Source organism: Heliangelus exortis, chromosome 4, assembly GCF_036169615.1.
Source record: "Heliangelus exortis chromosome 4, bHelExo1.hap1, whole genome shotgun sequence".
NCBI lineage: Eukaryota > Metazoa > Chordata > Aves > Apodiformes > Trochilidae > Heliangelus > Heliangelus exortis.
The window spans coordinates 36237186-36259167 of NC_092425.1; the positions used below are offsets into that span (position 1 = coordinate 36237186).

General features: G+C 36.4%; 1 protein-coding gene across 5 annotated transcripts in view; it reads left to right on the plus strand.

Annotated features, from left to right (window-relative positions):
• Window positions 1-21982, plus strand: part of KCNIP4 (potassium voltage-gated channel interacting protein 4) — a 282505-nt gene that overhangs the window by 192295 nt on the left and 68228 nt on the right. The window contains exon 2 of one of the 5 annotated variants that reach the window (XM_071743842.1): window positions 210-328. The exons of the other annotated variants lie outside the window; for them this stretch is intronic. The gene's annotated coding sequence lies outside the window, so the exon portion shown is untranslated. The remainder of the gene's footprint in view (window positions 1-209; window positions 329-21982) is intronic. 5 annotated transcript variants of the gene reach the window in all.

Below are 21982 nucleotides of genomic sequence, written 5' to 3' on the forward strand. Positions count from 1 at the left end.
GCTTCACTGGAGCCAGTGAGCTATTTCTGTTATAAAGACAGAATTGAATCAATACCACTCTTACTAGAAAAGAATGAAACTCTACTTTCCCTCTCCTTCCATTACTTTGGAAGTGGTTTGACATTGATCAATATCTTCCCTCCGGTTTCCTTGTCTGAAACTTTTGCTGCTGAGCAGCTTCCTTCCAAAGTTTTTGTTTTGTTTTTCAGCTGTAAGAAGAGGAGAGGAGGGTGATCAGAACTGAAGCAAATGATCAGAGCAGTAAAGTAGCAGCACTGGGCTTATTGAGAATTCATCCCCCAGAAACTTGGAGGGGAGAGATGTCAAGGTGAGGGATTTGCTTTGCATTTGTGTGTCCAGAATATCTGTCAAGTGGTAGCTGTATGGAGAGATGATGCAAATCTGCTGAGCCACTTTGTAAACATCAGGGGACTGCATAAATCAAAGTCTTTAAAAGGACAAACTTTGTGCCTCCTCCTTCCTCATGCATTGGTTATTTCTTGAAGCATGGCACCTCATACAGAGATGTTTTTCTCTGCTTGTGAATATAATCAACCAATGTTTTAACCTATTTTAGACCCTGCTATTTCTCCCCCTTTCCTTCCACTATTCTCTAACAGTTTCCAGAGTTTGTTATTATCTTTCAAATGTTTATTCAGACATAAATTTTGTGTCTGGCTTATTCGTGTCCCACAAATTCAGCCATTTGGCTAGTAGGACCCACGGGTCCCTACATGTCTTTCAACTCAAAAGACCATTAAATCTAGGGAGAAATATTTGATCCTTAGTTTATCTTTCTGTGACACAAAGCAAAGAGCTGTTCACTTACTGTTATCAATAAAGATATTTAGCTGCAAAATCATCTTTGAAAGTGAATCAAAGAATTTGTTCTTTTGTCTAGAATTTGGAAATTGGGGAAGGGAGATATTCTCTTTAGATAGAGGTAGGTTTGGTCTTAGAATATATCTGCTCTGTGCAGGTACAGAAGTACCATTTTTTTTCTTTCCAATTTAATCTAATTTGAATTGACAGAAGCCATCTCCAGTCCAAAAGTTATGTTTGTGCATTGAGTTGATTTGTTCTGTCACACTAACATGCTAAATGTGGCTTCTTTCATAGCCTGGATGCTAAAAGCACAGAGAGGATGAATTTAGGTCTGTCTGCAATCATTTATGTTAAATGTTAGTTACTCTTACAGCATATCAAAACCAGTGAGGTTTAAAATATTGTCTCAAGTGCAGTATGAAAATGAATGATATGGGGAAAGACATTGCTGAGAAATTCTCTACTGCTTCTGATAAAAAGGACCCCCAAAAGAAAAGGAGTTTTCTCCTTGTCTAAGGCTGAAAAGAATTAACCAAATTTGTATGTCCTACCCATGCACTGGTGGCTGTTCTGCACGTCCAGCTTCTCCCTCCTGTATCTCCTCTCTCAGCCAAGAGGGATGTGAATGTAGCAAAATTCCACAATAAACAAAAAGGCAAGGAGTATGCCACCCAGCAGCACAGGTCCCCTTGCCTTTTCTCAGCAGCTGCTTGGAACACCTGATTAGGATCTGCTGACAGTGAGGGGTTCAGGTTTGGATGGTGAAATGTCAGCTTCCTACATTGGCTTTTTTTTTCTCCAGAGACACTTGTAGCACTGAGGGAACTGAGAGATATTTAAGAGGTAAAAAAATATTGGTATAATTACTGGTATGATTTCTGTAAGGACAATTTGTGTGATGTCTCTTCACATGAGACTGCATGGAAGGATCAGGCATTCTGAGCTTTCTGGACTGCTTAGAAAAAACTCAGTATGCACTCAGCTAATGTACTAAAATTTTATTCTCTGGCTTGGGATCATACAGTAAGGTTGCATTCTAACATGGGGAGGGTTTCTTTTGGACGCATTGCTCTGTGAGAGCCCAGTCACTCCATCATTGGATCTTCTACCTTAAGCTTCCCAATCCTGAATTTATTTTTTTAAAGAAAACATTCTTAATGGTTGCTATTATAGCCTTAAGGATTGGCTGTTTGCAAGCAGGTAGGGCAGCTTCTCTGTGGATGCATCTCTGCAAAGCCATGGTTACTTTTGAGGATTGTTTGAATTTGAATATTTATCTTAAGCAGATTGCTCGCCCCAAGTTGTCTGTGTTTTTACTGCTTTTGCACCCATACTAGTTGAGATGCTCTTTTTCCAGGTTCATTTTAGTGTCTGTAAGCAACTAGGGTAAAATACATTTGACTCAACACACACAGGAGAAGAATAGAGTATTAGGGTTTTTTTCAGAATGTATTACATTTAACAACTGTTCCCAACACCCTATCTGATTATTACAGAATGCTAAAATAAATTGATTTTTTTTATCAATGAGGGAAATCAGAAGATGAAGGAAAGATCACAGAGAAAGCACTTGCTATTCAATAATAACAGCCATTGCTGGCCAAAATTATGTATCTTTTGGATGGCAAGGGTTATTTTATCCCTGTATACAGAGGAAAATACCCCAAATAAAAGTAGGTAACAGATGTTTGATACCTGTAGCAAAGTCTACACCTAAGCAGCATGCATTCTAGAGAATGGATACCAGGAGCTTCCTATAGAATGATTACACATATCCCTCTGCACTGGGACACTGCTGCAGATTGATTTTAAAATGTAGCTCCACATAAAATAATCTATTTTAAGATGACAGAGATTCAGTATGACAAAATATGCTTCTGAAAAATTATACTTGGTCAGCTGGGTATAGGTGAGGAGAGAAAAGCATTGCCTCATCACTAATGTACTTTAGGGATGAGAGCTAAGGCAGCTTTACTCTTAAAATGTGATGATATTTGCAGAGACATTAATAATCATTGCTTAAAGTGATGTTATAGAACAAGATGAATTGTGTCCAGTGATAGAATCACTGAAAGAGAAAACCCATCCATAAAAGTGCACTGATGCAGAAATAATGTAGTCACCTTTGGCCTCTTGACTTCTTAAATTATTTGTTTCTTGTTTGACAAAGTTTTTGACTGAAATTCTTTGACCTTTAATAGTAATGAGACATGGGAGATACACAGTGAATTTTGAAAGGATTTATATATTCAGATTATGTGAAGACTTATATGAAATGTCAAGATTTACAAAGCAGTTGAATCTGTTCCATGTAAGGTGACAATAATAACAATTTAAAGCTGTTATGCCATAGTTCCATTGTCCAGGATGCATTTTAGTTCATAATAGAAATTGTTACAGAATTACCTTTTTGAGAAACTGGAAAAGCAGCAATAAAGCTGGTTTTTCAGTCTCATCTGGACATTTCATGCTGTATAAGGGTTTCATGTTACTAGAGTGATATAAAGAAGCAGAAATCACACTGTTCCATTTATAGAAATGTAGTTCACCCTTCCAGAGTCTGTATTAATAGAACTTTTAGAAATACTCTGACAAGAAATTGCTTATGTGTATGCATGTGTGTACATTTGTTGAAGAGAGAGAATTAATCTAAAATTAGGACATTCTATACCAAATTTTAACACTAATAACTTTTAATGGCTGTGCTATGTCAAGGGGACAACTGTATAATGGAAGGTTGGGCACAGGAGCAAATGGATTATCTTTAATGTTTAAAAAAAAAAGAAAAAAGGAAAATTGTCAATATTGAATAATCCATTATGAGTAAAACACTGTACTTTTGGATAATCTTTGATACTAAATTTACAGGAATCTTGTGCATACTGATTATTTTATAATTACTTATAAGTAGAGGGATGGATTCTATACGTACATTTGACTTATTTTTGGATATGTATGTAGATGAACAGCCCTTGAATATTTCTAATAGACATCTACCCATATTTTGTGTAAAACTAATTTTCAGCCTCCCACTAATCACTTAAGATAGAATTAGCTATGCCATATAAAACAAATCTTATAAAAAACAAGGTCTTCCAGAGTTAGAAGGAGGGATAGTGACTGAAGTTTGTTATCAAAATTATGTGCAACAGTTCAGTAGCTGTTTCATGATCCCTCCCAAAGATAATTTGTTTCTTGAAGATAAAACTGCTGAATTTGGAGTGGGAGAGTGAAATTAGAGGAATTAGAGGTGAAATGATGGTTGAGAAGTAAGGGGAAAATAAGTCTGGTCTGCTCAGTGATACATCATCAAGCAAATAAGTAGAGAGGTAAGGAGAGCATTAAAAAAATTCAAACAGAATAATTGGGAAAGAAGATAGGTTCATGAGTTTCTATGAAATTCGGATTTTTTGTGCCCTGTGTCAGTCATATTACATTTGAACATGTACTCTTGTGTAAGAAGGGGAAATGTAACATTCCATGCTCAAAAAAAGAGGATTATATTCCACTGTAATCTACTGTGGGGCATTTTACTAAGCTGCAGATCTTCAAATATCCCCAGTGACAGAAGCGCTGGTGTCAGCCCAGCTGTATCTGAGAAATGCCACCATAATATTTAACCTGTGTACTAGCAGTTCAATTTTTATCCTTCTTGTACTGTAAATTCTTTAGATGGAATTCTGGATTCTAAAACAAACTGGGTAGGTCAGCACCTGTGTTCTAAAGTTGTATTTATGAAGTAATAATCAGAATTCCACCCTCTGAGATGGCAGCAGAAGATTCCACTTGATCTGAAATATCATTCCCAGCAAAAGGGAGAGCATCAGAGCAGTGACACAGTTTGCAGTGAAATAATTACTGTAAGTTATTCTTTGCAAGAATATATGTGATTGCTATCCTTAGACTATTGGCTAGACTGCACTCAGCCTCAGCCTCTATTTTGAGGTGTTAATAAGGGGTTTAATTATTTGGGTACAAATTTGGCATTTGGGAACCCCCATTATGATTCCTTTCTTCGTGGCCTTAAGAAATCTTCTAAAAACTACTGAAAAATGTACTAGTTAACTCACTGACTGTTGTGAAGGTAAAGAGATTAAAAGTTGCTTCAAATCTGGGGCAGTGAGGCCATATGAGTATTGAGACACACACATTGATGGATTTCTTTTAATCTCACTGTCAAAACGAGGAGCCCAGAATTGACACTTGATCATGGTGAGCAATAGAATTCTAAATATCATCCACCCGTTGAGACTTTTTAAAATAAAAAAGAAGACTTGAATCCAACTAGAGGTGTGTTGGTATCAGTTAATACCCAAGACTTTAATTTTTGTTATGAATAGTATCTATTTTCTTGTTGAGAAACCAGGTAGTCTCATCGCAGATTCCAGTAAAAAGCAATTGTAAAAATGAATAACAGGAAGATTTTTCCTGTATCATAGTATCTTCTGTTGTACTCAGAACTTCAGATACTTTAGTTACAAACGCTTGATATTTCGTATTTTTTTAAGACCTTGGTGTTTATTATTAGCAGTATAATTTATCTGAATTCATAGAGATATATATAAGCCATAGGGAGGAATACAATGGTTTATGACATATATAACTCATAGCATGTATGCAATGAAATGTAAGTGGAAAATAAATTTATATTTCAATTTATGGTGTAGTAAAGCAGGTAGATGGATTTGCAGTATTTCACAGATTGCAAATTAAAAATATTCTTTGCTGATTCACATTAAATTTTAAATATCTCAAAATACAGTCCCAATTTCTCAGTCTCTGACATGAATTGTCCTTTTATATAACTTATTTGTAATAAGAATGCACTTTTAACTTCATTGCATGATGCTACTTTGTTTATTAAGGTGTGGAGATTTTCTACAGGATTCTCTTTTCCCAGGCATAGGAAATAAAATTCATTTTCATTTAACCCTGACAAATAAATGACAGATAGTAGCTTGAGGGAACATATTTTATAGTTCCATCTTTCAGATAAACTCTTCCTTCTTATGTATCACTAATGATGCACTGCAAGTATTGTTTTTTTGTTATATTTCAATAATAAACAGTATGATTTACACTGCTAACACAAACAAACAAAAATGTTTCTCTCTCCCTCTGGGCAATTTTTTCATTCTCATTACTGGAGTCACTAAATGGAGCCCAATCAATTAACTCACAATAATCATTTGGGGATTGGATTCAGCCCCTGATCCCCAGATATATCAGAAAACTGTAACTGTTCCATTTGCTTTGCTCAAATGAACAAGTCTAATGTGTTGTACTATATAAAATTCAGAATTACTTCTTCAAAGGTTATACTTGTCCATCACTCTTAGCAGAATATTGTGCACAAAAGAGCACATTCCAAACCTAGCAATCAACACAAAAGTGTGGGCTGTTTTTATAGAAGTAGGGACCCTCAAAATAATAAAAATAAATGGATGCTTCATTGTGTGCCCACATATAACCATGAATTTGTACTTCTCCAAATGGAGATGAAATAGCTGAAAATAGTGTTATTAAAAGCTTTCATTCAGATCCCTTTTATCTCTGCCAGGTTAAATGTGTGTCTCATGGATGAACACTTGAATAGAAATGTCTGCAGAGTCATAATTAAGTAAAATCCTTAGTGGCAAATTCTTAATTTTATGAATTATATTAAACTGTAATTTTATATTATTTGTATAACCAGAGACAGAAGTTGCATCCCTTTTGTTGGTTATTATTTAAAAAAAAAAAAAAAGTTTCTGCTGAAAATCTTTAAATTTCAGGGTTGTTTCTACTTTTACTGCTTTGGAAGCAGCCAGGGCACGGGCTGGTGTCTCCAGGAGCAGTAATCTCATTTCTAGCTCTTTACAGCAGAACAAGGGGCCAGCAGGTCAATATTTCTGTCAGTTCACCTTTTCCTCACTCTGCATGGCATCCTAATTGGGGACATCTGATGAGAGATGAATAGAGAGCAGGACAGGACTGGTCTTTAGAGGCATCTTCTGCAGAGCTGAGGAGGCAACAGCAGAGGAGACAACATCAGGTAAAGGAAAATGGAGATTTTCTGTGTGCTATATAGGTCACAGCCAGACCTAGAGGCATTGCAGTGTGCTAGAGGGAGCACATTGTGAATGCAGGTTTTAAGCAGGGCTTAGAAGTTCCATGAGTTAATTCATAAAGAGAGTTAAACACCTTAAGAACTGCAAGGAAAGAATCACAGCAGGGTCTATTCAGGACCTGATGTTGTCAGCAGGTATATGTAGATATGACAGAAGAATAATTAAAACAAGCTTCAAAGGTTCAGAGCAAGCAAATTACAGTTCTTGTTCAGTTTTGCCCTTTTACTCAATGTATGTACATACCTGTGTGCATGGGAGGAACTGGGGTGAGGTGTGGTGTGAACAAGTTAAAAAAAAAATAGTATTTTTCATTGTCATTTTCCCATACTTTTCTAGAAAAGTATTGTTATTCTTATTTTATATATTCTATGATAAGTGAACAGTGAAAAACAACTAAACACAAAGGAGTCTCTTGTTGGCAGGGCACGAATATAAAGAAAGGTGCTCAGTTTTTTCAAAAGTGTTGAACTATGAGGACTGTGGCACAGTTCAGAAGAAACATTTCTGCAAATCAGGCCACCTCAATTCAAATTCCTAGATATTGATCTTTGTGACCCAGTTTAGATACCTACTTTTGAAAATGCAGGTTAAGCGCTGGTGGTTCTTCAGGTGCTATTAATCCTCAGCAGAAGATCTGTTCCTTTTTTGACATTTTTTAGGACTTCTGAGTTTTAGGATCAGTATTTTCAGCAAGTTGAGTCCAGGCAGGTCTAAAGCATGCCTTGTTATTTCATTTATCCAGGTTTGGTGGTTTGGTGTGGAGTGCAATGAACTTGGATGGCCTGGAAGCTGCCTGAAAACTACATTGAACTACTTCACATTGAGAAATCAGTCTTTATAGACTTGTTTTTTGAAAAAAGTCCCTCATTCTTATTTCAGTCAAGACTACTCTTACACTGCAGGCAGTAGAAAGCATTATTTAACACCAAGTGATTTACAGTTTACAACTGTACTACATGGTTGCACATTTCTGAGAAAAAAAAAAAGTTAATAGTAGTATTATCCTGTAACCCTATTATATTTCATATACATGAATTCATAAATTAGAGCATTGCTGTTGCTTTCCAATGCAGCTGAGAATGGTTAAGAGAGTCTAATCCTAAAAATTAATGAAATTTTTTTTTAAAAGTTGTCTATGTATAATTTAAAAGTTCTTTTATTCATATTTCTCATTGTCTTCCTTGAGGTTGTCATATTCTTGCAAAAGATTTCTCTGAGTTGAAGCTTCAGTTCCTAAAAAAATTATATATTGGATTCTTGCTGTAACTCTTTCTGGCTCATTATGAAAAGGAGAAAAGAAGAACAAGTTAATAAGTTAGAACTGAGGTGTTGTTTATTTTCCTGTAGCAGTTATGGAGTAAAACTGAAAATGCAAACTTCTCCCAGAATTAAACCTTAGAAATTTGTGGAGGTAGTAGGAATGTGAATTGACAAAGTATGGTCAAGTTTCACTTGATTTAATGTTTTCTGATTATCTAATTTAATGCTTGTTTAAATATTTGATTAAATATTTTACTTTTAAATAATTTTGTTCATTCCCAAATACTGCAAGAAAAGAAGGGGAAAAAGGCAGGAAATGCAAGGAATTAATTTCAGATGTCTAGATTCCTATCCCAAGTGCACTCCTTTAGCAGGAAATTTATCCATCCTGCCAGTTAACTCTTTTCCAGATGATACAATGGCACTTTGAAAAGCAGACAGGGTACCAAGCTCTGTGTAAGCTGGATTTCAGAAAAGCTTGATAGTGGGGGGCCTTTTCTGAAATTTTTACTCATATCTGGTTGCCTAATAATAATAATAGGATGGAAACCTCTTTGAACATAATTATGCTAAGCTTAAACAGATATTAAGCTACAGAGAACTTTTTCTAAGACTTCAGAGTAAGTAATAAGTTGGATTTCTGTAGTGTCTGAGCTTCACATTCTTCTGATCTGAATTTTACTCTGATTTTTCAATACAGCTGTACATGTGTATCACTCCTCTTGCAATTTATTTTTCTTCCAATTAATGAACTTCCCATTTCTGAAATATTGCTTTATGATGACACCAGAGAGCAAGCTGAGCGATTTATATGTATAAAAATTTCATTACAATTAAAATTAATTCTTGACTGGTATGCTTTGGGGAAATCACTAATCTTTCTTGAATTACCATACCTTTAATTGTGTAAATGTCCATCTGTCACATGAAATGAATCAAGTAATGTCATTTTTCTTTTACAAATTAAAGGGACTGTATTCCATGAGCAACAAAGAATGAAAATGCACTGCATATTTACTTTCCGTATTACTATGTTTATATTCTTGCAACAGATGTTGGGATTTTCTAAGAAATTGTTTATTTCTGCAGATAATTTTTTATTTTATTTGCAAATTTCTTCTAGCCCTCAAAATGCTAGTATGGGGGCATTGCCATTGTGGCCATGGTTTCAGCAGCTTCAGCTTGTTTTGTGGAAGATGAACTGACTCATTACTTATAGTCCATTTAATGTCTGTCAGTTCTTCATATGTTTGACACCATTGAAGCATTTGTCATTCAACAGCAGGATAGAACATATAAAGGATCTTTGAAAGTGCTTTTTAAGATTAGAATTGAAAGCTTAGATATTTTTTTTTTTCAATCATCATAGCTGTCATCCTACAATTCTCAAAAATGCTGTTTAGCAACTGCAAATGAGAGGGGTATAGGAACAGCCTTTGAGTAACTTAGTGACCTTATTTCTCATCCTCTATGTAAAACAACACATTAAAGGCCAAGTTGTCATATTAAAGTGAGAGTTAAATTAATGACCAAAAATGCATTTCTTTATTCCATGGCAGTAGATAGTGGTTTAATTCAATCAATAATGAGAAGCAGTATTTTTTCCCACATGCTTTAATTTGTTTCCTTATTCTCCTATAAGCTGTAGGACATAAAAAATGAATGGTAAAAATTAATGCAAAGCTTCGTGATTTTCAAGTCTTCCACGAAGGGACAGATTAATGAGAAAGGGTGGAGTGATTGTACATCAAAATTGTTAGTACTGTAAGATAAGTTACTGGCTTGTGAAGGTTTGGAGGTGTGCTGAGCAATGGAAGTGTACTGGGCTTAAAGGAGGAAAGTTTATTAAAGAGGATGTTTATTAAAGACATCACTTGACAGTCCCATAGTTGATGACCATACTTCAACAGTCTATTTAAATTGTAGAAGCTGAGTCAAAATGATCCTTCCATTGCTTACAGAACCCTTTAATGGTGATTTATTTTGTTGTTGTACATGGTAATAAGGAATAACAAAAGGTTTCTGGAGCATGAATAATCTAAGGATTGTAAACAGTAGCCACCAAGGCAATATTTGTCCACAAATTCCTGAAACACCACTGGGGACTCTAATTAAGAAGTATCACAAAAAAAGGAGAAAAGAAACTATGGCTGATTATTACTCTCCAGAATGAAGCTGGATTTAATTAACTGAATAAAGGTCATTGTCAAAGCAAACTGAAAAAGTACAACTTCTGTCAATATTTATTGAATAAAACTTTTTTCTCTCAGCATTGGGTATTGCAGAGTGCTGCTGCTTTATCTTCTGCAGCAATTCACTGGCTAGATCTACAAGGAATCTTTTTGTACCCCTTTATTGCTATTTCTTACCAACTTTTAACCTTTAGTCTAATAGTGGCTCCACTCCATATGACAAATAGCAACCAGGTCACCAGCTCATGAGCTGGGGGTGCAACAGAGCCTGTGATATGTTGTCTGGAGACAGAAAATACCCCTTTTTTTATTTTTATCTAAAATACATGCAACCCTTTTAACATTTCAGCACCAAAGCAAATTTCAGAGAGGAGAGGAGAGACTGCTAGGAGTAATATTTTCAGTATAACCAAAATGAACTTTCTATTATTATTCCTTCTGCACCAGTATTTTAAATTAGGTTAATACACACTGTGGCATCTTACCTGTCATATTCAAATGGAGGCAATGAACCAAGCATATGTTGGTTATTTTTTCAGACAGCTATTTCATGTAAAAACTATTTTTAACAAGTAAACACTGTTGTGATAGTTCCCATTATGTATTCATAATGTATAGCTACTCGGGGCCTGTCCTGCATTTTCTGCCAATTTCCATTTCTCCATGAAGAGCCCTTGATGATAATTTTCATTGCTAAATCCTCAGGAGTTTAGAATATGGGAGAAGTGCAAAATGAACCCCTCATATTTTTATCAGCAAAATAATAATCTTCAGATCATATGAATATAAATTACTGCTTCTCAAGGAGCATAAAGGTCAGCTTCTACCTGTCTGCTTTTAACTGAGTGGCATTGTCTGCTTGCTACTGTTATTTTAATAAGCCCTATTAATAATGAAGAACTTCCCTGTGAGGAGAAAAAGAAATAAATGTCAAAGAATTTTTAGTCTCCTTTTCAGATGATGCACAAATTTATCCATTCAGAAAATTGCATTCTGAAAATGAGAAGTTTATTGATGTAAAATGTTTGTCTTTTTTTGTTTTGATTTTTATTTTTAATTTTCTTTTCTTTTTTACCAGCACATGCATAGTAATTGAAAGGCTTCCTTGGTCAGGGCAAACTGCTGTCTGTCACAGTGGCCAACTATGATATTATCTGTGAAGGAATCAACCTTCCTGGGCAATCCATTTGTAGTGAATGTAGTGCAGCCACTTCCCCTTGACAGGGACAGATCAGACAGCATCCTGACCCTGCAATAACTTAGTGAATGTTTGTAGAGAGTAACCTGAGCAAAAAGCCTTTACTTCTTTTTGGAAGAGTTGCTGGCAGACTCTGCCCAACCCCTTCTGCCACAATGAAGAAATGACATGCAGGGTAGGAATGGTCTGGACAACTGTTTTAGATGTGTCCTGGAAACAGTCTGACAAATAATTGAATCTCAGTCCCTGATTCTCTGTGGAAGACATGAGTCATTTCTCCATCAGATTTTGTTACAAATTTGTAGTATTTCAACTGACTTGTCTCCCATTGTCCAGTTATCTATTTGAATAATTTTCCATTCACCTGTCAGTTGTCTCCAATAAAGCAAACAGACTTTGAACTTTTACAATTCCTTCCTCATCATCCTCCTAGAATGCAGCTTGGTTAACATAAATTAATAACATTAATTTCACCCCTGCCTCCATATTTTTGAAAGTCCTGCTTAAAGCTGGACACCGAGTGTCAAGTGTCACTGAATGCAGCATTGCAAGGCACTATAAACCAGTTGTTATTTCAGAGCATTGCAGAGCTAGACATGAATGTAATCTGAAAGATGTGTAAAAAAAACTTGCTAGGAATATCTGCTGAAGACTTAACAGGAATCAATTTTTTTGATCTCAGTCTCTTTTACAGATTTGAGAAGAGTAAATTTTTGTTGTAGTGATTTCTCTACAGTGGTTCCCAGAAAATACACATTTGTCATACTTATTTAATGTTTTCTATAAATTAATTGGTTATTGCATGTAGCAAAAATCTATTGCACTAAGCTTAATAGGTAAGGAAAGTAAAATGTAGCACTTCTCTTCAGCAGCATCAATAATTTCTGAAGATGTTTGCTTATAGTTTCTGCATGACACAATGCATTTTCTCTCAGACTGTCTGGAAAAGGTTCAAAAAATGTTCATATTCTAACTATTGATTTGTATTCCCTGGATTTGCTGAATATAACTCTTCATCTGCCTGTTCAGTCTATATTCCTTCAAATGCTAAGCAAAATTTACTCTGTAGTTATATTTACTGCCCTGCTCCTAAATGCCCAACCATCTTTATGGTTTTGTTCTACCAGAGTAAGCAATGAAATAAACCAATGGTAGTTACTTAGTACAGCAAGACCTCCACAGAAACTGCTTGTCCTTGGAATGGTGGAATTCTTCCACAAAAAAAAAAAGGAAACAAGCAACCAAATGATCACTGGGGATGCTAGGCTTTTTTCTGACATTCTCAGACATTCCTTGAAAGGCCATGAAACTCACTTTCTTCAAAGAAAAATGCAGGGTCTTGTCTTCATGCATGCTGTGGGGATCTTCCCACAATATCTATAAAATGAAGTAAAGAGCAAGCCAGATATTAAATCACGTTAAATTACCTTTTAATGTTAAATTTATTTCTTAGTGCTTCTAAGATGCTCAAAACAGGGTAATCCTTTAGTTTTGAGACACATTTTAAATGTTAAGTGTTTCTTTTACTGTGGCTGAGAAAATGAAGAAAAAAAAAAAAGGAAAATGTTAAGTTTTTCTGTGAAGGTAGGTGTTCTATATGGAGTTTAGGTCTCCCAGGAAATCAGTGTTCTGTCAGATAGTCTGTTCTTCTGAGTTGCCTCTGTTGTGGATTTATAGGAGCCTGAAAACAGATAAGAATGGCTAAAAATTAGGTTTAGCTCTCTGACAACTTTTCACTATTCGAATAAAATATGAAATATTGGATTGCCTTCACATTCTACATAGGATTTTCTAATATGAAGAATAAGAAACCTAACTCAGAAAAGTTAAGGTCTAATTTAAAACTGATTTGCTATTTATTATTTACTTTTGACTTTTTGACAGTGTCCTTATACTAGACTGGGAACTGCAAAAGTCCTTGTAATTCAGTGCAAAGCATTCAGAAATCAGTTCCTCTCAATCAGGGTCAACTAAACTTTGGGATTTGCCTGCAGGCAAAGGTCCAAACCTGATTTGCTGCAAGCTGTTTATCAAGCTTTAGAGTATGAGACTATAATAACTTCTTGTATATAGAGCTCTTACAGTAAACAAATAGGTGTTTCCTGCTTTCTAGATCTTTAATGGTAGTAAATTTTAAATTTGCTGTTCATGAGTCTGCTGCTTACAGTGAACAACTGATTCCTTAGTGGTGTATAAATGTATTTCTATACATTACAGAAATCAGTCTAAGTAAGAGTTATCACCATGACTGGGGGTTGTGTCAACCTCTCAGCTTTGTGAACTTGGTCAGTTCTGTAAATCTGTTATGGTTGCAGTCACTGGTGTTAAAGATGGAGGAAGTGTTAGAGAGTGATGTTGAAAGATATTCTGGTTTATTTCCCACTTTCGTTCTTCCAGTCTACCTTACAACCAAAACCCAACCAAAACAAAAAATAAATCCATTGATTGATGTGAAAGACTGTAAGTTGGACTGACATTTTCAGCTGAAACCACAGTACAGCAAAAAGGAGCATACATGCAATTTTCTGATAAGTGTTTATAAAGTATTGTGCTTGAAATTTTACTTCCATATGAGACTACAGTCTTGCCTATTCTATCAGTCTTCAGAACACTGAACACTGGCTTTCCCAAGGCACAAATATTGGTTATAACATGCTCTAAATATTTTTTTAATGTTAAACCCTTTCTTAGGGGCTTGAAGTTCTTTAGCTGACCCTTAACTTTCTTTGTAAGTAATCTCTTCAGAATTTGGTGCTGCAGAGTGCTAACCATGTTTCTTCTCTCCAGGGAAACAATCACAGAAATTTATAAATTAAAAAGAAAATATTTGCAAATTATAAGGCTGTGTATGAGCTGTCCTTAAACTTAGACAAAACTTAAAGTTAGAATAGCATCTGAGTACTTAAAGCTCATCAGAGTCAAATTTGTGCTTAGCCACTAACCTAAATTATGGTTGTGTCCTGAGTTTTTCTTGAAAACTCTCAGTGGTAAAGACAACAGGGCTGAAGTGAAGAGCAGTGAAAATCAACAACTCAGAGACTAAGCACATAGTGCCACTATTATACCCCCAAAATTAGGGAAGGATGCAAGACACATGGCTTATAAAAGATTCATGTCTAACCTGGGTCTGGTGTTCCTCCTGATGTACCCAGAGCTGTGCATTAATCATTGTTATAAAATCAACCTTTCCTAACAATGACCACAAAGTGATCCATGGGCACTGCAGTTGTTCCATGGACACACAAAAGCCTTTGCTCTCCACACCATACATTCCATTGCCCACTTGAATACCATAAATAAATCCTGCAGACCTCTGGGCTGTGCTAGAGATGAGGTAGTGGCTGGATTGCTGTGGAAATTTATGGATCTCCAGCAAACCGTGTTAAAAATCTACTATATTGATACACAGAGTCAGAGACTCTCTGCCACAGTAAGAATAAAATTGCAGTGGTGTTATTGTGCCTCAGTATTGCACTGTTCCTCCTGCAGAAATGATACCCAACTCATTGATGATTCCTCCTGTTAGAGAATGTAACAATATTCAGGCCTTGTAGAGTGTTCCATGGGGCTAGGGAGAAGAGGAAGAAATGCTTCCAAAATAGGTCCTGGGTATTTTATGGACCACTTGGACAGCCTAAGAAGTGCTTAGAAAGAAGTAACTCCTGTGGAAAAGGTGTGATATTACTAGGTTCTTCTGAAGAACTACTGGGTCATGAGCTCTGAAGATTTTCTTTTACTGTACAGTTTTCTGCTTCTAAGCTTTCCTTTACATTGCAACCACTTGTTATTTGTAGAAGGTTCATAGAAATCCCTCACCACAAAAATTATTTGCAGCATTTCACTGTGCTAAGAAGCTTAACATCAGTGATCATCATTTTGTAAACACAGGGGTTCATAAAAATATATGCAAACAGATGTATCCCAGTTTAACAGAATCTTACTGAAAAGAATAGTTTTCATTTAGTCTATCAAAAATATCACTGGTATTTGTGGTATTGTCACAACCACAGAACTTTGTGCCCTTGTCACGCCAGTCCGTGCCAAAGGGACCCTCTTTCTAGACAAGTCTTTACTCCTTTTCATATTCTTATCAGACCAAAAATCCTTTTTTCTTAAGCCTAAATTAAACACTGTTCCATCTGGTGGGACTGGGAAAGATCATGTATACACCATTTCTTACTTCTCAGCAGCTGGTGACAAGGGTTGATATCCAATGCCAATAACCTCACAATTGGCAGAACCTTAAGCAACTCTGGCATCTTTGGCAACAGATGCTTCAAGGATATGAATCTGCCTCTCTCTCTCCCGCCTCTCCCGCCTCTCCCCTCTCTCCCCTCTCTCCCCTCTCTCCCCTCTCTCCCCTCTCTCCCCTCTCTCCCCTCTCTCCCCTCTCTCCCCTCTCTATTTTCTTCTCCCCTTTCCCTCTTTTCACCAAAGAAAAAGACTCCCCCTACAAGAAAAACATTGAGGTGCTGGAGTGAGTGCAGAGAAGAGCAATGAAGCTGGTGAATAACTGGATAACAAATCTTACAAATAACAGCTGTGGGACTGGTTAGCCTGGAGAAAAGGAGGCTGAGGGGAGACCTTATTGCTCTCTACAACTACCTGAAAAGAGGTTGTATTGAAGTGGGAGTTGGTCTCTTTTCCCTACTAACAAACAAGCAACAGGATAAGAGGAAATTGTCTCACTTTGCACCTGGGGAGGTTTAGATCGAGTATTAGCAGAAACTTCTTCACTAAAAGAGTTACCTAACACTGGAACAGGGAAGTAGTTGAATCACCATCCCTGAAGGTGTTTAAAAGGTGGTGAGATGTGGTGCTTTGGAACATGGTTTGACACTGAACTCAGTAAAGTTAATGGTTGGATTTGATGACCTTAAAGGTCTTTAATAACCAGAAATATTCTGTGAACAGTTTTCTCTATGAGTTAAAATTAGTGATAAAATTATTGGTAAAGCCTTGTATGTTTCTCCATTTCTGACAGACTGTTTTCTTCCTTCTTCTACCAAAACCTCTCACTTTCAGTTTCCACCTAAAAATATTCACTCAAGGCTCTTCCTTCAGATCATCTCTTTTAAGATTGAAGATGCATGATGTCTTCTTGACACCCCTCAATCCAGTGGAAACTGTGGTCCCTGTTACTGATGGTTCCTTTGATCTGTGGTAGTCATGGAGGGGAGTTTTATAGATTCACAGCCTTCTCAGGTATTGCTGCATTATTTAGGATGTATCTGTGGCCACTGAGAAACATCCAGTGGCTGCATTCTCAAATTTCTGAACACTTGCTTTAAATCATTTAATTTTGTCTGTGAGCAATTCCATTTTTCTTGTATCTGGAGCTAGTAGGAATTTTCATTTCCAATTTCCCTCCTTAATCTCATGCCAACATTGTTATCTACTGTCAGATCAGCAATATTCTATTTTTTTGCTGGCTTGGATGATGGGTTTTTGTTTGTTGGTTTGTTTTTATTTGGGAATTTTTCTTCTAGTATGTCAGTAAAAAACCACAGGACTCACATAAATTCTAATACCCTGTTAAGTTACTGAGGATATGCATACACCAGGTTCCAGGATGTGGTGGAAACAAAACAAGAGGCAGATTTCTACTGCTGGTTCTATACCCTCCTCCCAAGAAGAAAATTGCAAACACTGTCTCTTTTGACTTCTTTACTGAACTATGGGTGCAATTTTGTCTGCCATTTGGGACTTGATAATACATCTGTCAAGTTAGCTGCTTTCCTTAGTAAAATGTAGTTATAGAGCTTTTCTTTGCTTCTATTTTTATTTTCCTTTCATTCTGAGATCCTCACTGGCTTTATAGTATTTCTATCAACGGGCAGATGCCTACTGACTTGATTTTTTCTATGTATTCATCTCTGCAATTCTTGCTTTAAAAAGAAAGCCTGTACAGACTAATGGAGTGTGATTATTCTTATGTATATATGTGTTATAAGACACAAGAATATGTGATTCACCATGATCACATTCAAATTCCATGAGAATGTAAGGAATTTAAACTTTTTTTCCTAGTGATTTGGGATACCAGTTCCTATTGGCCAAGGAATCAGTAAGGAATATTTTATATTAGTGTCATATCTGGTAAATCTATTAGGCTTAGCTCGACAAAAGCAGGAGATTTTCCTTTGTCTTTTTCTCATGTTTCCATGGCTTATGTCCTGATGCCATAGAAGAGAAGATTCTCTGCAGTTTGTACTGTGCTCCATTTACATCTGACTGGGAAAGAGTAGAGTTACTCTCAGAGTATGGTTCACTGGGAGAGAAACTTCTCAGTCAGTGCCTGGAGCACACTGAATCTTTGAAACATCAAAGGAGATGATACAATAAGAACTGGCAGAAAATCTATGTCAGGCTGGAATAGGAAGGAATGATGACATGAACAGAAGTTGGGAAGTAGAGCTGTGTCATTAAGTAATATCTTTAGGCATGCTGTATGAAGCTGAGATTGTGGAAATTGGAGTAATGTGGAACTTGGTTACTTTGTTCTTTGTTAAAGTCTCATATGCTTGTTTTACTGGATGTTCAAGGAAATAGGAGTTGGTTGTCTCCTTTTTTTACAGTGTAAGAATTTTAACAGAAAGCTGCCTCTAATGAGGACAGATAGGGATACATCTGTCTTTGGTAGAGAGACACATTTTTTTATTACCACCCATTCAAGAAAGAGGGTGGGATGCTGAACAACAACCACAATAAAAAAGTGAGAACTGAACTGTAACTCTTGAAGACTTATTTTACTAAAGAGTTCATTCATTACTAACAAACCCACTAAACTAAGTGTGTGCAGAAAAATAAACTCAATGTTAATTAACCCTGATGTGGGATGTGTTTAGGGACGGAGTCTTTATAATATTTTCAGCAGGTTTATGTCACATGCCTTTTCCTGGCAGGTATTTGAGGTATTTTCCCTGGCTAAAAGGAAAAATAGTTTAGCTTAACAAATTGCCAGTTATTACAGGAAACCTACAGCTTCAAAATCTGATTGTTTCTAAAGAAAAGCCAAAGAGTTTTTCTTAAAACTTCCAGGTTAGCTAATAAGCAAGAAGTTGAAGGCTGACCATGGTATAGGTATTTTTGACAGGAATGTAGCTGCAGTGTAGATACAGTTGTCAAAAACAGCCTGTGAAAAGTATGAAAGTTTAGTCACAGAAATGCTCAAAACCTTTGTTGTTTGCAATTTACTTTTTCTGGTGTTTCCTTGTATCTCTGCATACATACAAAGATATTTATATTATGTCATTTCATGTGAGTATTTTTGACCCATAAAGCTCTTATGCATACAATAAGTGTATTATTTTGCAAACCATATTCCTTGACCAAACCCTAATCCAATCCTGCAATTTAATGAAGTTCCCTGGAAAACACTAAAGAAACTGGGTATTGAAGGTGCTAAGTAGACAATAAACCCCAAGGGACCAAGGCTGATGTAGGACCCCAATCCTATACATTCTCAGAGAGGTTTCATTCCCAGGGATCCAGTGAAGCTTAGCCCAGTTTCTGTCCCAAACCTCTGCAGTTCACCAGTGTTCATAATAAAGATTAACATTAAGGTACTTGTTCTAGGTCACAATAATTACTGTGGTGATTTAGGGAATCACATGGGATTTGATGCTTATGTATAATTTCTGAATTCACTTTGAGAATACTAACTCTGGTATCTGTGTCAGGCTTAAAACTCCATTTTCACTCAGTTTTCTACCTCCTTTTTGGAAAAAGAGCTAATAAAGGACAGCCAAGCTTTGATTATCCTTATGTACATGAAAGTCTTTTTGAGCAATTTTGAGTGTTGCCACAGGTGATCTTTGATCATCTGAAAAAGGTGTTGGACACCATCTGATGAACATGCATGGAAGTTTTAAGAGACAGTTTTTGACTGGGTGTTTTGGAGAGAGGTAGATGAGAGAGATTTTGTTTGTTTAGGATGCAAATTAACATCCAAGAGGCAAGGAACTACAACTACACTACCTGAACAACTCTGATCAAAGTAGAAAGGAAAAATTAATAGTTAAAGAAAGAGAAATAGTTGCTCACCTGGTTTTGTTTTGCGTTGTGGCTGAGGTTTTCTTGTTTCTTTGTTTTTTCTTTGTTTCTGCTGTTAACATTTTTAAAATGTATTTAATGCAATACTCAACATCAGGATTAAGTATATTGGAGATTTTTGTAAGTTGCATATGTTATATGCTATAGTTGTTATTTGATCCAGAGGAGGTAAATTGTAAATCAGAGTGTCAGTCAAAGTGGTGCTCTGCAAAAGGATGTTTTTTAAATAACCAAAGCCTTTGAGAGATTCTGCATTAATCATAAGGCCTAGGGAGCCAGACTGTGGAGCTCTTACCTCTCACAATAGGGTGAAGAACGTTTTATCCTGAGACAGAATATGGAGACTGAAAAGCAGATTTACAGTTTAGCATAAGTAGACTTTTTAAAACTCCAAAACTGTCATCTTTGTAAGTGGGTCTAAAACAGCAGCCTAAGGAGTGTGCAGCAAGGGAAATTTCCAAAAGCTGTGAGGATTGCCAGGTATAAAAAGCAGCAAAACCAAATATAAACACAAAATAGTCTTTTAAATCATCTTGTATTGTAAGACATATATTTACAACTTTAAGAGTTTCTAAAGGGATTCATTGTTCACAATGTGATCTCCTGGGAGGTTTGGAGAAAGCGAGTGCCTTCAAGCTACCTGAATAAAATTCTCAAGTAGTTACTACAAAATTTAGTGCTGCTAGAGGCTTTTATTCTGTGGTAAGCATAGTCCTGATAGAACTTGAACTAAAAACTGATTGGAGGAATTTTGGAAAATTTCAGGAGGAATAATTGTTGTTTCCTGTCAAGAGAAAAAGCTTTAGGATTATGAGATGTAAGTTATGGTACTCATCTTTGCCTATTTTCATAAAGAAACTGTGATTCTAGACTGAATATCCTGGATTTCCTGAGGAATTCTTCCTTGTACTTTCTGTAAGAATTTAAAAGAGATTTTTAGAAGCTCTGTTTGCTGCAGTGCTACAGCATGTTTATATGTTGAAGGTGTTGTTCAGCTGTAGCTTGCAGACCTAATGCATTCTGCATACTTATCTATGGGTTTATCTATGAGCTATTCTGGCTCAATGTGTGAAATTTCCTGGTTCCTTGGAAATCAGGAAGATGAGATAAATGCATACTTTTCTCTTTCTTACAAGTAAAATGGAGTAAATTAAGGGCAGATAACTTAAAATAGCATCGCTCTCTTCTTATTTCAGGCTATCTGATTTTTAGTCAACATTTCACTTAATTTATCTGATCTTCCAGATACCTCTGAACAGCACTGAGTCCCCATTTAAACTGCTGATTCACTGTAGTCACACAATTATTAACATTTTAGTTTTCAACAGGAGTCTGTTAGTGCAGCTCATAGCCAAAGAGAACCATTTTGGTGAATATCAGCCATTTTGTTACAGCAAATAAATGATGTGCATTAGGAAATTATTTGCGGTATCCAATATCCAAATTAGCAGTTAGTAATCTCTTTGCCAGAGGATGGGGAAAATATGGTGGATAATTTTATGGGTGGCAATAAAGACAGGGATATTGCTTACCAATGTCTATCAGTTTGTCAAAGCAGACTTAACATGACCAAAATTAATTTAATTTATTGCCAATTAAAATAGAGGTGGATTCTGAGAAACAAAAACTAACTTCACTCCTCCATTCCTGACACGTCCAGTTCCTCTTCTATGCTGAGCAGCACAGGGGGATGCAGTCAGTCCATAATGTTTTGTCTGTGTTGCTCCTTCCTCCTCACAGTATTTCCCAGCTCCAGTTTGGGTCTTTCCCAAGATCCTGTCAGGAGTCTGCCCCAGTGTGAGGGCAGACTCTGAGGGCTGCAGTTTTCTGCAGGAAATATCCTCCTGCTATGCCATTGAGTCCTCTGCTCTTCAGGGGTGGCCTTGCAGCCCCTTGGCCACTACCAAAACTTTGCCACTCACACCCCTCACAAGTAGAAATAAAAACCTAGTTGTATAATTTGTCACTTCATCCTATAGACTCAAAGGTAACATTTCTTTCTTGCCATTTAATCAAGCATTCACCTTGAAGCTACATTTGTTCTTGACCCTAACAGTGTTATTGAAGAACTCCAGGTTCATGGTAGCTGAAAAACTTACATTTGTTTCCAGCTCAAGAATATATGCAGTCATTTCATACTCATTGATGCCAATGTTGTTCTTTGGGTTCAATAGCACGATTTTCAGTTCTCAAGTCTGTATTTTTCTTATATTGGTAGGCAAGAGCCAGCCCTTTCCTTGGCTCTGCATTCACCAGGCTAAACAAGCTCCAGGTCATCCTGGGAATTCTTGTGTCCAATTTCAGTTCATCCTTCACAAACACGACTGAGCAGAACTTAGCAT